The 13156-nt window shown below is 50.0% G+C and overlaps 1 protein-coding gene across 1 annotated transcript in view; it reads right to left on the reverse strand.

Annotated features, from left to right (window-relative positions):
* Positions 1-13156, reverse strand: part of LOC144159533 (uncharacterized) — a 90947-nt gene that overhangs the window by 29843 nt on the left and 47948 nt on the right. The window lies entirely within an intron of this gene.

A 13156-nucleotide genomic window follows, 5' to 3' on the forward strand; every position in this document is an offset into this window, starting at 1 on the left:
AGTTCCTGTCTTCTCTCTTTCATATGCGGCCTGCCAAAAATCACGGAGCGATAAAAAGAATGAAAAGGAAACCCGCGCGCGAAGAATTCACAAAGCAAATGTTAAGGATAAAATTGGTGGACATAAAAAAAAATGGGCGCCGTGATAGCATGAAAGCAAGATGCAAACCCTTGTCACACCTTTAACGGTATAGTTTGCGCAATGGCCTCGAACGGCGCACGCTGTTTTCTCAATTTCCGCCCAATACATATTAGAGTTTTAGCACTCCGTTTGCTCCGTCCGTCCCGTTCGTACCGCGTTGACCGGGACCCGATTGGGCACTTGCGCATTCGTTCCGGTAGGGTGGATCAGCTCTGCGGGCCGGCCCTCGCCGTGCCCGCGCGCGAAGGCGCAGTCGGGCCCCGGCAACACGGTAAGAACGAAACGGACGGAAAAGACGGAATGCCAAAACTGTGTACACTCTACAGCTCTAGACTTTCGCTAGTCGGCCTGGCAACCAATTACGTGGTTTAAACTGCGTAATGTAGCCATAAATAATACATCGCAAAGTTCGCTTCAGTATCCCCGAAGGACTTGGAACCTCAAACAAATCATTTCCTCGATAAGGATGAAGAGAGTGCCCACAGCCGCGTAGGTACGTAAGCCAGCACATTCTCAATAAGTCAAATCACTAGAAGCCGACCTCTGCCCCCTTTATGAACCAAACATTTCAAATTTGGAAGGGGGAGGGAGAGCTACACCTGGGCTATGAGGCGCGCCGTAGCGGAGGAATGTGGAACACATGAAATTTGAAATCTGAGCCATGCTTTCATTTTGCCTCAAATGCACGCAAGATCCTGAACACCGATGCAATCATTTCAGCCCGATTTGAGGAAAAGAAAAGCAGAGGGTACAACGGACAACCCTGCGGGGTTCCCTGACCCGCCCCTTTTCAGCTGCGCGCGCTTTCCCCGCTCGCACACAACCTGGCTCGTTTTCACACCCCGAGAAGCACGACCATGAATGGCAACCGCTTTTTCGTCCCCGACCACCAAGGCCAGCGTCGTTTTTAGCCGAGCCGTCACGGCACTGTCGCTCGCCCTCGCCGTGGTCTCTGCCTCTCTCTCCCCCGTCACATCAGCGTTTCCACGCAGAGGGACCTCCAGGCACGGCGACGACAACAACAGTGCGAAATCAAGAATAAAAGTTTCGCCGTCGTTCCCAAGAGCGTTTCGGCGAAACGCGCATCTTCGTGAAGGCGCAGGTGCTGTATGATGGGAGCCGGGAAGACGAAGGTGGCCCAACAAACGACTTCTTCACCGCCGCTCACAGGGCCACGCCATTCAACGACCAAGCCCCTTCTTTCCTTCACAAATAGTGGCGGCGCAATCGATGGTCATTCACACAGCCTGGTCAACGTTCTCGTTTGCTTAGCTGTTTGTTTCTTCTCGGAACGAGGGAAGCCCCTGCCCCTAGTCGTCGTCGTGTTGATTGCTTGCGCGATCCGCTCGGATGATTCTGCGCCGGCTGGCCGCATGTTTTGCGAAGAAGGCATGCGCCGGGCGAAGATGACCAAGGCTAACGGAGACCAGACAGATCCCCCGCACCGCTTGGCGCCGCGCCAAAAGGGCACGGTACTTGAAACAGCCTAATACCTACAGCATCGCGAGCTGCGGAAAACACGAGTTGACGCAAGTGAGCGAAACGCGTTACAAGATGCTACACAACGAAGATGGGGTGGTTTCGCGCGCATGCTGAAGGATTTACATAAACATTCAAACTACTTCGTTCTCTCAAGCGACAAAAAAAAAAAAAAAAAAAAAAAAAAAAAAAACCCAACCTGCCATGACTGCGCTCACAGGCGTCACCCCATATCCCTTACGAAGAGTCACGAGCCCTCATTTCTTTTTTTTCTCTAATGCCTAGAGGATGCAACTAAAACTGGATTCGAGATCATAGTTTGCAGATGGTCACATGTTTGTTGCGATTTCAGCGCGACTTCGGATGATGACAATTACAAGGGTTAAGTCTTTCTTGCCAACCTCCGGCGTCGACCATTGGCTAATTTCTGGCCAATTCCCGGCGCTTTCGAAGACATCATTGACAATGGACATTGTGTTTTGGACGCTAACTGCTGCCCACGCGAGACGACAGCGCAATCATGGCGGCCAACAGTTAAGTCCTTCGAAGAAAACGGTGACGCCGCATGTAGTTCACAGCGCGGAGCAGACAACCAGCAAGCAAAATTAGCCTGGCAGTCAACAACTCAAAAACAGACGGTGACCGACGTTCATTGCGTAGTTCGCACTGTCCGTCGCTAATTATAGCAGGACACTTGACCTCAACCACCGCCATGCTCCGTAAATTACGACTCCAGAACTTAGAGAAAGGCCCCGAATGTCGTGACCGGTCTGCGTAGAGCTTCATTTGTTGACTCTTCCAAGCGAACAAAAAGCCAACGATAAACAACGAGGAAAACTCTGGGAGGGCACGTTTTTTATGTAAATTTAAATTGGACATTACAAGAGAATAAACAGGCGGTTTGTGCGCTCACCTGAGCGCTGGCCTCACTCTCACGGGTTTACCACCGTCGTCTCTGATGCTCAGTCGACGGCGGAGCGCGTCAGCGGAAAATTGTAATTTAATTGATCACGAGGAACTCCAACGCACGCTAAACAAATAACTATAGCAGACTCGCGATAATTCAAAGTCGAGGGTATCCCACGATTTTGTTTTAATTATCAGAAGTTCTCATAAATATGACTCACAGCAACATACCAACTAATGAAACATTCACATATGTTTAATAGTACAACATTCACACACAATACTGAAGCGCTATATTATCACATTGAAAAAAAAAAAAAAGAAAATAATTACGAATCGATGGCTGCTTTGTGTTTGCACGGGAGTTCAAAACAAAAGTTTTTGATGCCAGCAAGGGCAGCAGAGAGCAAGGACATCGCGAGTTTTCTGCACTGGTCAGGAACGTGAGAATACCAGCATTGCGCTGAAAGCTCCGTGCACTTTCTCTGTTGTATGCAGGTAATCGGCCTTATTTGTGACTGTTAGTGATACAAGGATGCAAATGTGCAGCTACAAGCGGCAAATGCAGCAAATATTTTCCAACAAGGACAAGCAAAACGTACGAATTAACCGAATTTACCCGCGCGCGACCAGTTGAAATTAAGCGGCTTTAAGATACATTAAAAACACGGCGGGCCAACCAAACTTTCGAAACTTGTCTGAGTTAACCGAAAGTTTGAATTATCGCGAGGCTACTGCATAATGGGTGGTCAGCAGTCTAACGAGGGGGAGGGGGTGCAGGCTGTGTTATGAACATTGTAACCCAATTAAAATAAACATACTCGAAGGCTGTAGATTAAGGCTGAAGCGTTGAGCGAAGTGCCGGTGGGAAAGACGACGATGCTTTAAAACGTCTGGCCTCGATTGTAAACCGTGCGCACGCGCGTTTGTGCAGATGAAGAACCCCGTATGGTGCACACTTTTAAAAGCTGAAATGTTGCTTCCGTGCTACGGAGTAATCTGCATTTTTGTCGTGCTCACTTTACTCGACGTGGAATGAATAGTTTGTAAACGCTGCAAGCGCTTAAAGGTAGAACGCTTGTATGCCGCTCCAATCAATGTTAGTAATGTAGGGTCTTTCAGCGAAATAAACAACATTACACATACACGCACGTTGAACATACATAGTTCACCCAATATCACAGTATATAGTACAGAGAAGGCCTCTCCCAGACTGAAATGATGGACAGCCGTCCACGGGCACAGGCTCCTCTACAGCTAATGATACTACGCCTAGTTTTGGGACTGAAGTAAAAAAATCAAGAAGCCCAGGCTATGAGAGCAAAATTTAGGTGCAAGTTGGCGGGGAAGGCTGGACGAATTGGCGTGCTCAGAGGTTACTAAGTGGTGTCATCGTGACGTAATACTAGCAGGTGTATTAAGATCTGACGCCTAACGCGACCGAACGGAGGCGCGTAAGGTCATCATTAGCGAATGGCAACGGAATAATTGACCCGTTCTCTCACGTGCGCAGACGTGTAGCGCATTACAGGAGGTTTCAATCAAAAATTACGCCCATCTTCCCGCGAGGGAACCCTGATGTGATGCGACGCATCGGGGGGTTCAATTGGTCGTAACGTTGCCTTGAGCGTTTGCGCTGACGCTGGTATTGGATTGTGTCAGCCCACTCGCTGAAGGGACCGTCGCTTCCATCACGTCTTCATCGGAAGAATCAAGTCAAGCACGGAGTCGTCAAGCTAAGTCACGCGGAGTCGAACTAGAGCGAGCGCTGACTGAACCGCCGCAGCGCGCTACCCACTTTATATTCACAGCGCCTGAAGGAGAGGAGACAGCGGAGGAGAGTCGCGCATGCGCATGCGCGCACTTGCGCACCGGAGCAGAAGCGAGCGGAGCGAAGCGCGCGCGCAGCTGTTATGCTAATGCGACGGAGTGAGAGTGTTGCACACAGCTGTGGGAGAGAAGAACGGGGGAGAGTTGTACATGCGCAGGTGGTGTGCGTCACGCATGCGCGAACTTGCGCGCGCCGGAGTAGTTGTTAATGCAGCGTTACGCAGCGAAGCGCGCCCAAACAAGCGCGCCAGCTGTGGTATGCTAATGAGCCGGAGTGAGAGTGTTGCACACAGCTGTGGGAGAGAAGAACGGAGGAGGGATGCGGACGGACGCCGCGACAACGACGCAGGAGGGACATGCCTCAGAGCAAGAGATGCGTCGCATCTAAAACCCCACCAATCAATCTGCAGTTTTATGGCTTGCGAAACCGCACGATGTCTTTAACGACCCCGTGGCGGGTAATTAAAAAAAAAAAAAAAAAAAAAAAAAAAAAAAAAAAAAAAAACGACCTGCCTTGGTGAAGCTCACAGGGGGATGAACCCGGGCGAGAAGGCAAGGTGAGCGTTCTGGGAAGACGCCACGAACGGGAAAACACGAAACGGCTGGAAGGCTCCAACGACAACACGACTCGATTACGGCAGCAATCACGTAGACGCGAATACAATTAGAGGGACGCGGACTCACTTTGCGTTCAAATAGCCGATACCGTAACGCTGAGGAGCAACCAGTGCTTCGTCAAAAAATCGATAGAATAGAACGTCGACATTAGAAGAAATGGCTTGTCGGTTGTTCGCCCTGCGTGCACTCGACTGTCGGTCAGGTCATGCAGTACAGCGAAACAAAACAGTACACACATTCATTCAGTGTCGTCGTCCTCTGCGGCAATTCGTTACAAGGTGAAGCCAAAATGGGTTCGCTGCGTCTCTGATTAAAAGGCTGGATTTCTCTCCCAGTTTCTCTTTCATTTGCTCGTGACGTATAAAAGCGCGTTACAAAATGACTGCGCCTGTGCTGTGCTGCCACCTGAGGGAAAGTGCAGAAAGTACCCTCACAACTCGACAGGAGCTCCTGCAGCAGACAGACAGGATGGCAGGAGGACGTGAACGGCGGCGAGTGGTTATCGGCCACGCACTGCCTGTCTTCCCACCTCCTCGCACCTGTACCTCTACCTTCCCCCTCTTCCTACTCCCAAGCGAGACCTGGCGGCCCATACGACTCCACCTGGCCATTCCGCGACTGCATCAGATCCGACTATATATGGCACCTTCCAGCGACCGGCCTCCACCCGGGCCGCCCTCTAGACCTGCAGCGCTGGGTTCATGGACCATTTCATCGACAGCTTTATACACGAAGCAAACTTGTTCGTGTACCTGTGAACTCGTGCACCGTTATGCCGCAGGGCAAACTTTCGAATTAAAAAAAAAAAATTAGCAGTGGCTTAGCTCGGCTACGCCAGGATATACGTAGCGTGAGCTAAGGTTCAGCTGGTTATTCTTAGGTTTCCTGGTTGTCTAGGATTAGCTGATTATCATGCTTACTGTTGCTAAAACGATTTCCAAACCAATCCAATCCAGTCCAGTCCAGTCCAGTCACCGCTCCTCGCGCATGCCTCCTCCCGCAGCACGGCTCTCTAGGAGCCACGCGATACGGCTATCAAGCGGCTCCGGCGCAGCGTCAGACTTGGCTACTGCGCAACGGAGGCGCACAACTAGGCACGCGCCGGCGCCAGTGCGTCTGCGCGGTTATGACGTCACTCCTCTGGAATGCGCAGACTCAATTCTCTACACACCCGTACTCCAACTGGATTGGATTTCAATCCAACACGATCCGATACAATTAAACCCTACAGTCAATCAATCAATCAGATGGGGATCACGAACGATTCGCATATGATAGCTGAAGAATGAACTGTATTACAGCGAAGCTGTTAGCCTCTAATTGATCGGAAAATTCCTATCGTAAACAAAAAACCCCAGACAGGACCCAGCAGCTCTCGCCTAAGACGCTGAGCGCATGCGTAACGCTAATCTGGCACGCTGCATAGAGCTCAGTATTCGTTAAAACACACACACACACACACACACACACACACACACACACACACACACACACACACACACACACACACACACACACAAAATAAGCATCGAATCCTCATTATGGATGATAAGACGCCGGTGAACAATGGGACCCCCCTCCATCCCACCATGTATTACGTCTGCAGACAATGTTTGAAGGCTAGGCAGTACTAGACTCACTAAATAGAGCAGTGCTTGCTCAAGAAGCCGAGCGCGTGCTTCAGGCCAGGCAGGACCCAGCATTTGCCGCCAGAGAAGCCGAGCGCGACAGGCCCACCGAGACGACAAGAAACGTTTCATACCTTCTCCTATCAGCAGCACTTGTAGTGGTTTACAGCAGCTTTGCTGGAAACCCACTTTCGCAGGTCGGGATGGCGACGTTTTTCTTTTTATCTTTTTCGCTGTGTGGTCGTCGGACACCATCCAGTCGACTCGTTCATTTTGATAACGGGGGGATGTGGAACGAAGGGATGACAAGAGAAATGAGGAAAGTAATGGGGTCACAAAAAGGAGGTGTCGAAATGTTAGAAGCTACACTCACTGTTGGCCAGATGCCGCCGCTATATGCCCGTAAGGATAGCCAAGAAAAAGCTAACGCCTCTGAATAATTTATACATTAACGGAGCGACAATTTATCCACCTGTCACTAACACCACTGCATTTGTTTGGAAACAGTTTAAGCATGTATGCTTGTTCCCATAACTTTTCCTATCACTGCCGCAGCGGCAGAAAGCGTGCTACACTCGGCTGTCCAGTGTATGTCTTCAACCGTTTTCAGTATCACGGTGCAAACAGCCCAAACTGCACGAAACAAGACACACTCCGGCAAACGATGCTCTCGTTACAGCTCAAATAATACCAGACAAACATGGCGGCGGAATGTATCGAAGATTTTATTGCCTGAGTCTAAGCACTCGCGCGCAAATGCCCGAACTTCTGGGCCCGAGGAATGAGCAACAGGACAAGACGTTGGGACGACAATAACACTCAAATTTCCGCCAAATTACGAAGGGAGAAGACAGCACGAATAACCAGGAAGCACACACCAAATTTAGGAATTGCGAGACAGTTTGGGCCAATTGCTGACAACAGCCAGCCAGGCGTGCAAGTGGAGCTACACTCGGGAACAAGTTAATAATGGCAATCGCTCATGTGCGGTATCGCTCCGCCTCAGCGACGGACCCGACGTAACGAGAGCGCGCGCGTATTGAAAGGAGATAGCTATGAATGCGTGGCATCGGTATCGTCTGCCTTTTCTCACGTAGCTTGTTTGTCTTCGCTGCGGTAGCTTATAAGCATATTAAGTCCAAAAAATCACGGAAACGGCTCGTACCATGTTCAAAATAATCCCAGTAACGCACTACTCGCACCGCACGGAGCGGCATCCGGCTGCTGTGATGAGGCACAGTGGCAACTTCCGTTGCCGTTCTTAACTTGTACCGGAGTATAGCCCATAGCATGGCGGAGTGAGGCAGCCCCATAAAGTTGGCAAGCAAAAGGGACCCAGAACATACGCGGGAAGGCGCAATCCATGTGCCCTTCCGTGAGCGGTGTGGCCTTTTTCGTTAATTGCACGCCCAGCTCCGTCATGCTCTGCAGCCTCAGTTGGTACGGCCGAGTTAGCGCTAACTTGGGCATGTTGGCGCGCCGCGTTGAGTGCTCGTGTTAATATTTAAAACGCGGGAAAACTAGACGAAAGAATGAAACGCAAAAAGGTTACTGGCGCAAAACAGATAATAGCTGACGCAGATTAGGAGAGATCGTCACGGAGGCTTTCGCCACACGAAGTGGGCGGGTTACGATGTGCGCTGGTGGCACCACTGTTGGCCCTGACATCGCAACAAACGAGTCCTTAGTAGCGCTAACAGCTATAGTGTCCTCAAAAGTGTCCCGCAATGTTATTTTTTCTTTGCGCTATGAAGGTATTTGAGACCCCCCCAAAAAGAAGAGATAAACCAGAACCGGCAGCTCGTAACGTCTCTCTCGTGCGCCTGACGCATGCTCAAGCAGCGACGTCAGTACGCGGCCCATTATAGAGACCACAAACTCGCAGCCCGGAATAGCCGCAAGTTGGCATGTAAGGCCCACATTCAAAGGCGTACCCGGACATGCCGTGCGCCCGCTACGCGTAGGAGTACGCCGCGGCGAATGCGTATCGCGCCTCCATCTTCATTATTGTTATTATTAGCCACATCGATTCCATTCCTCCCCCTCAGCCTAAAAATACGCGCACGCGTTCGCCAACCACGCGGCACACCGGCGAATTACGCGCGCTCTGCAACGTCACGGCTTCAAGACTCCACCTGATGATGACGTCAATCGGACCGCAGCCAATCAGGTGGCCGCCATTGCGTGATCACGTCTCTACCGGGTGTTGACTCTGCAACGTCATCGCTTCTTCCTTCCTTCAAGAATACGCCTGTTGGTGACGTCATATTGGCATCAGCCAATCAGGTGGCCGCCATTGGGTGATCACGTCTCCACCGAGTGCCGACGCTTCGGCGCACACAGGCCTTGTCTCAGTGCTGTTACGCGACCCGTATTCGCACGAAAAAGAAACCCTCAGCACGTGCGTGCTCGCTTCTTTCGGACGACGCGTAAACACGGGGGAGTTGCAGGTTATGTAAAAGAATGCGGGCTTAGATTCGCTCGATATTAAAATAGGTTCCCCCATGACGTCCCCCTTCGCGATCACGCCACGACCTGCCATTCGTTCTCGACATCGTTCCACTACAGCACATTTCGTTTTAATCGTAGCTTATGCTCCCTTTAGACGAGATATGAATCAGAAAAAAAAAAAAAAGCGTTGTTTTGCTAACCTATACACGTTCTCAGCAATATTTTTCCTCGCAATGCTGATCGGATTATACGGTTCACTGGCTCGCCCGCATAGTAGGTAGGTGGTTTTTGATCGCGGCCTTACACGCACGGCAAAACAAGTATTGCATCGGCATCGCAAAATCAGCAATACCAACGCACGCGAAAAGCCTGGGACGAACAGAGTTTTACGGTCGGAAAAGTTGGCATTTTGGCCCAACCATACGGTGAAGGTAAGCAGAAGACGAAGAGGAGGATTTGGATGAACAAAATAGGGCAAATGATATCATGCCGCCACGATCACGGTGAAGGCCCCTAATCGGAAATGTTACGTCAGTGGCGTCACGAGCTTGAAAAAGTATTACCCGCCGCGGTGGCTCAGTGGCTAAGGCGTTGCGCTGCTGAGCACGAGGTCGCGGGTTCGATTCCCGGCCACGGCGGCCGCTTTTCCGATGGAGGCGAAAAGCAAAAACGCCCGTGTGTACGAGATTTCGGCGCACGTTAAAGATCCCCAGGTGGTCAAAATTAATCCGGAGCCCTCCACTACGGCGCGCCTCATCGCCTGCGTTGCGTCGGCGCGTTAAACCCTACAATCAATCAATTGAAAAAGTATTCGCTGAAAATAAACTTTAAAGTTTTTCAAAGCGCACCGATGGGGCGAATAAGGCATGCGCGTTTAGTCAAATATCGTTCGCATGCGTGTTCCAGCTAACAGAGGCAAGGTGGCTTCACCCAACATTCCGATACTTAAGGTAAACCTACAATCAAAAGGTCAAAGGTCAAACCTATTGCCAAAAGTCGGCATTTTGGCCCAATCTGTGAAGTAAGCAGAAAACGAAGCGGATGATTTCGACAAACGAAATGGAGACAAATCATGCCGTCACGACCTTTGGTGACAGTCCCCAATCGGAAAATGTTACGTCGGTGGCGTCACGAGCTTGAAAAAGTATTCGCTGAAAATAAACTTTAAAGTTTTTCAAAGCGCACCGATGGGGCGAATAAGGCATGCGCGTTTAGTCAAATATCGTTCGCATGCGTGTTCCAGCTAACAGAGGCAAGGTGGCTTCACCCAACATTCCGATACTTAAGGTAAACCTACAATCAAAAGGTCAAAGGTCAAACCTATTGCCAAATGTCGGCATTTTGGCCCAATCTGTGAAGTAAGCAGAAAACGAAGCGGATTTTTCGACAAACGAAATGGAGACAAATCATGCCGTCACGACCTTTGGTGACAGTCCCCAATCGGAAAATGTTACGTCGGTGGCGTCACGAGCTTGAAAAAGTATGCGCTGAAAATAAACCTTAAAGTTGTTCAAAGCACACCGACGGGGCAAATAAGCCATGCGCGTTTAGTCAAATATCGTTCATATGCGTGTTCCAGCTAACAGAGGCAAGGTGGCTTCACTCAACACTCCGATAATTAAGGTCAAAGGTCAAACCTATTGTCAAAAGTCGGCATTTTGGCCCAATCTGTGAAGTAAGTAGAAAACGAAGCGGATGATTTCGACGAACGAAATGGAGACAAATCATGCCGTCACGACCTTTGGTGACAGTCTCCAATCGGAAAATGTTACGTCAGTGGCGTCACAGGCTTGAAAAAGTATTTGCTGAAAACAAACTTTAAAGTTCTTCAAAGCGCACCGACGGGGCGAATTAAGCTATACGCGTTTTGTCAAATATCGTTCGCATGCGCTTTCCATCTAAAAGAGTCAAGGCAATTTTACCCAACACTCCGATATTTAAGGTCAACCTATAATCATCGTCACCACCATCGTTATCATCTAGGGGCAATCAACTTCAGCAGCAACAAAGCTCCGCATTTTCCCAGCGTCAGACCTGCCAGGTTCACCGGGACGATTCAGACATACATCCCGTAGAATTCGTGATGTTCCGCAGAAAATTATACACACAAGCGGTCCCAACTTTAAGCGCTACCCCGAAGGCATAGCGCTAGAGTACCTGGAACGGACAACAATTTTTTTTCTCACCACGCATGAACGACCGAAAATCTCAGCATCTACATACAAACGTCTGGCGTAACCCGCGACGACCCAACACTTCTTTCTTGATCACCCAGTATGAGAGAGAGAGAGGACGCAAAAGCACTTTACTGCAAGCCATCAACCACGGCAGTGCAGCGTGACCCATTCACAGGAACCGAGAATAGAAAAACCCAAGTAAAGAAAGAAAGAAGGAAAGGAAAAAAAGAAAGAAAGAGAGGAAATAAAAAGAGGCAAATAAGAAAAGCAACCATTCAAAACTGGCAAGATCAACACCACCAGTGGCACGGGCAAGCGACCCATCCTATCAACGTATAGTGCGTGTGTTGTAACCGGCGCCTACGTGGCAACTCAAAAAACTACGCAGGGGAGGGGAGATAGTTCTTCACTCCATGCATTGCAAAGCCGGACTGAAGTACAGAACTACACAGAAGAACCGGAAATAAAATAAAAAAATATAAAAGGGCAAACCTCATCGACGAAACGGCCTTCGGTGCGAAAAGAGACCAGGAGGCCAACGTGACTGCCCTGGAAAGGAGGGCCACACCGAGAGAGGGGCGGCTTGAGGGGGAACGCAATGGCAGAATGCGACCTTATAGAAATAGAAGCATCGGGGGGAGAGGCATGGCGTTGCCCTCTTCTCCCTTCTCTTTAAAGCGGTGCGCTCTCCAAAAGCCTGCCGCGCCCCACTGCCCAGGCAGCCCAGTCCGCGCCCAGCGAAGCAGAATGAAAGGCACAACATCCAGAATGAAACCCGCTGCTAGAGATCGAAAATATGCCAAACATAATCCGAACAGATCGGATGCCGCCGCGCGGAGGAAACACGGAATGAAGGCAAAGGGAGTAGACGAACGACGATAGTTCACATCCGTACGCTGCCCGACTGGAGTGAGACCGAAGGTCTACGCGGCTGTGTTTAAATGACGCGCCACGGTACGAGGTCTTCGCAAGCTTGTTAGCATGAAACGACAACCACCACGGCTAATGCGGTGATGAAAGTACATACCGTATTTTCGCGCGTATAACCCGCACCAAAAATGCGAAAATTTCAGTGGCAAAGAACGTTAGCTTATAATACACGCGGTATTTTCTTTAGTGCAGCTTCACGGCAATGCATGTTGTACCGTGAAGCTCCTGCGCAGTAACTCTGACTAAGCCTTCCTTCCATTATAGCGATTGCGCAAAACATACATGGATAAGGAAGAAAAAACAAGGACGGGCGCACGCTAACAACTGAATTTTATTAGTCATTTGTGACTTCCGCCTTGCAGCCAATAAATTCTACTTGCTAAATATACTCTTTTTCTGTCTACATAATATGCGATGTGTTGCTTGAGCAGTAGCTTTGGTGCAGGTGCAGCCTTTCCTGTATCAAATGTGCGGGTAATACGCGATAATTTTATTTTATTTTCCGGCGGACTGAAAGTGGGAGTGCGGATTGTATGTAGGGGCGGGATATATGCGCGGTGCCTATACAAGGCACTGTAGGAGAACAGCCACACCACACGCAAAATCGGCCTGGTTACAGCGCGTGGACACGCAGAAATTGCGCTCGAGTACGGCTCTGCAATGTGAATTCGTTTCCCCAGTGCAAACGCGCTGTCCCCCGGGCCTGCTAAGCCGGCGCAAATGTGTGCGTTTCCGCGCGTTTCCACTTAGCCGAATCGTGGCATCAGAAGGCACAGAAGCGATCAAAGTCTATCAGGTTCTTTTTCGTAAACAACCAGCCGCTACGAACACGTAACTTTCCGAGCGAAAAAAAAAAAAAAAGTGGCACACTTCCTGGGAACGAACATTAAAGTAAATGAAGGAAGGCTTCCACCCTTTTCTGCAAGGTTAGTGGAGTGGAAACGAAGCGGATGTTCGCACTGTTCGCGTATCAACCAGGGCACCCCGGGGGGCCAA

Source organism: Haemaphysalis longicornis, unplaced genomic scaffold (genome assembly GCF_048455015.1).
Source record: "Haemaphysalis longicornis isolate Haplotype H1 unplaced genomic scaffold, Haemaphysalis longicornis Haplotype H1 scaffold_10, whole genome shotgun sequence".
NCBI classification, from domain to species: Eukaryota; Metazoa; Arthropoda; class Arachnida; order Ixodida; family Ixodidae; genus Haemaphysalis; species Haemaphysalis longicornis.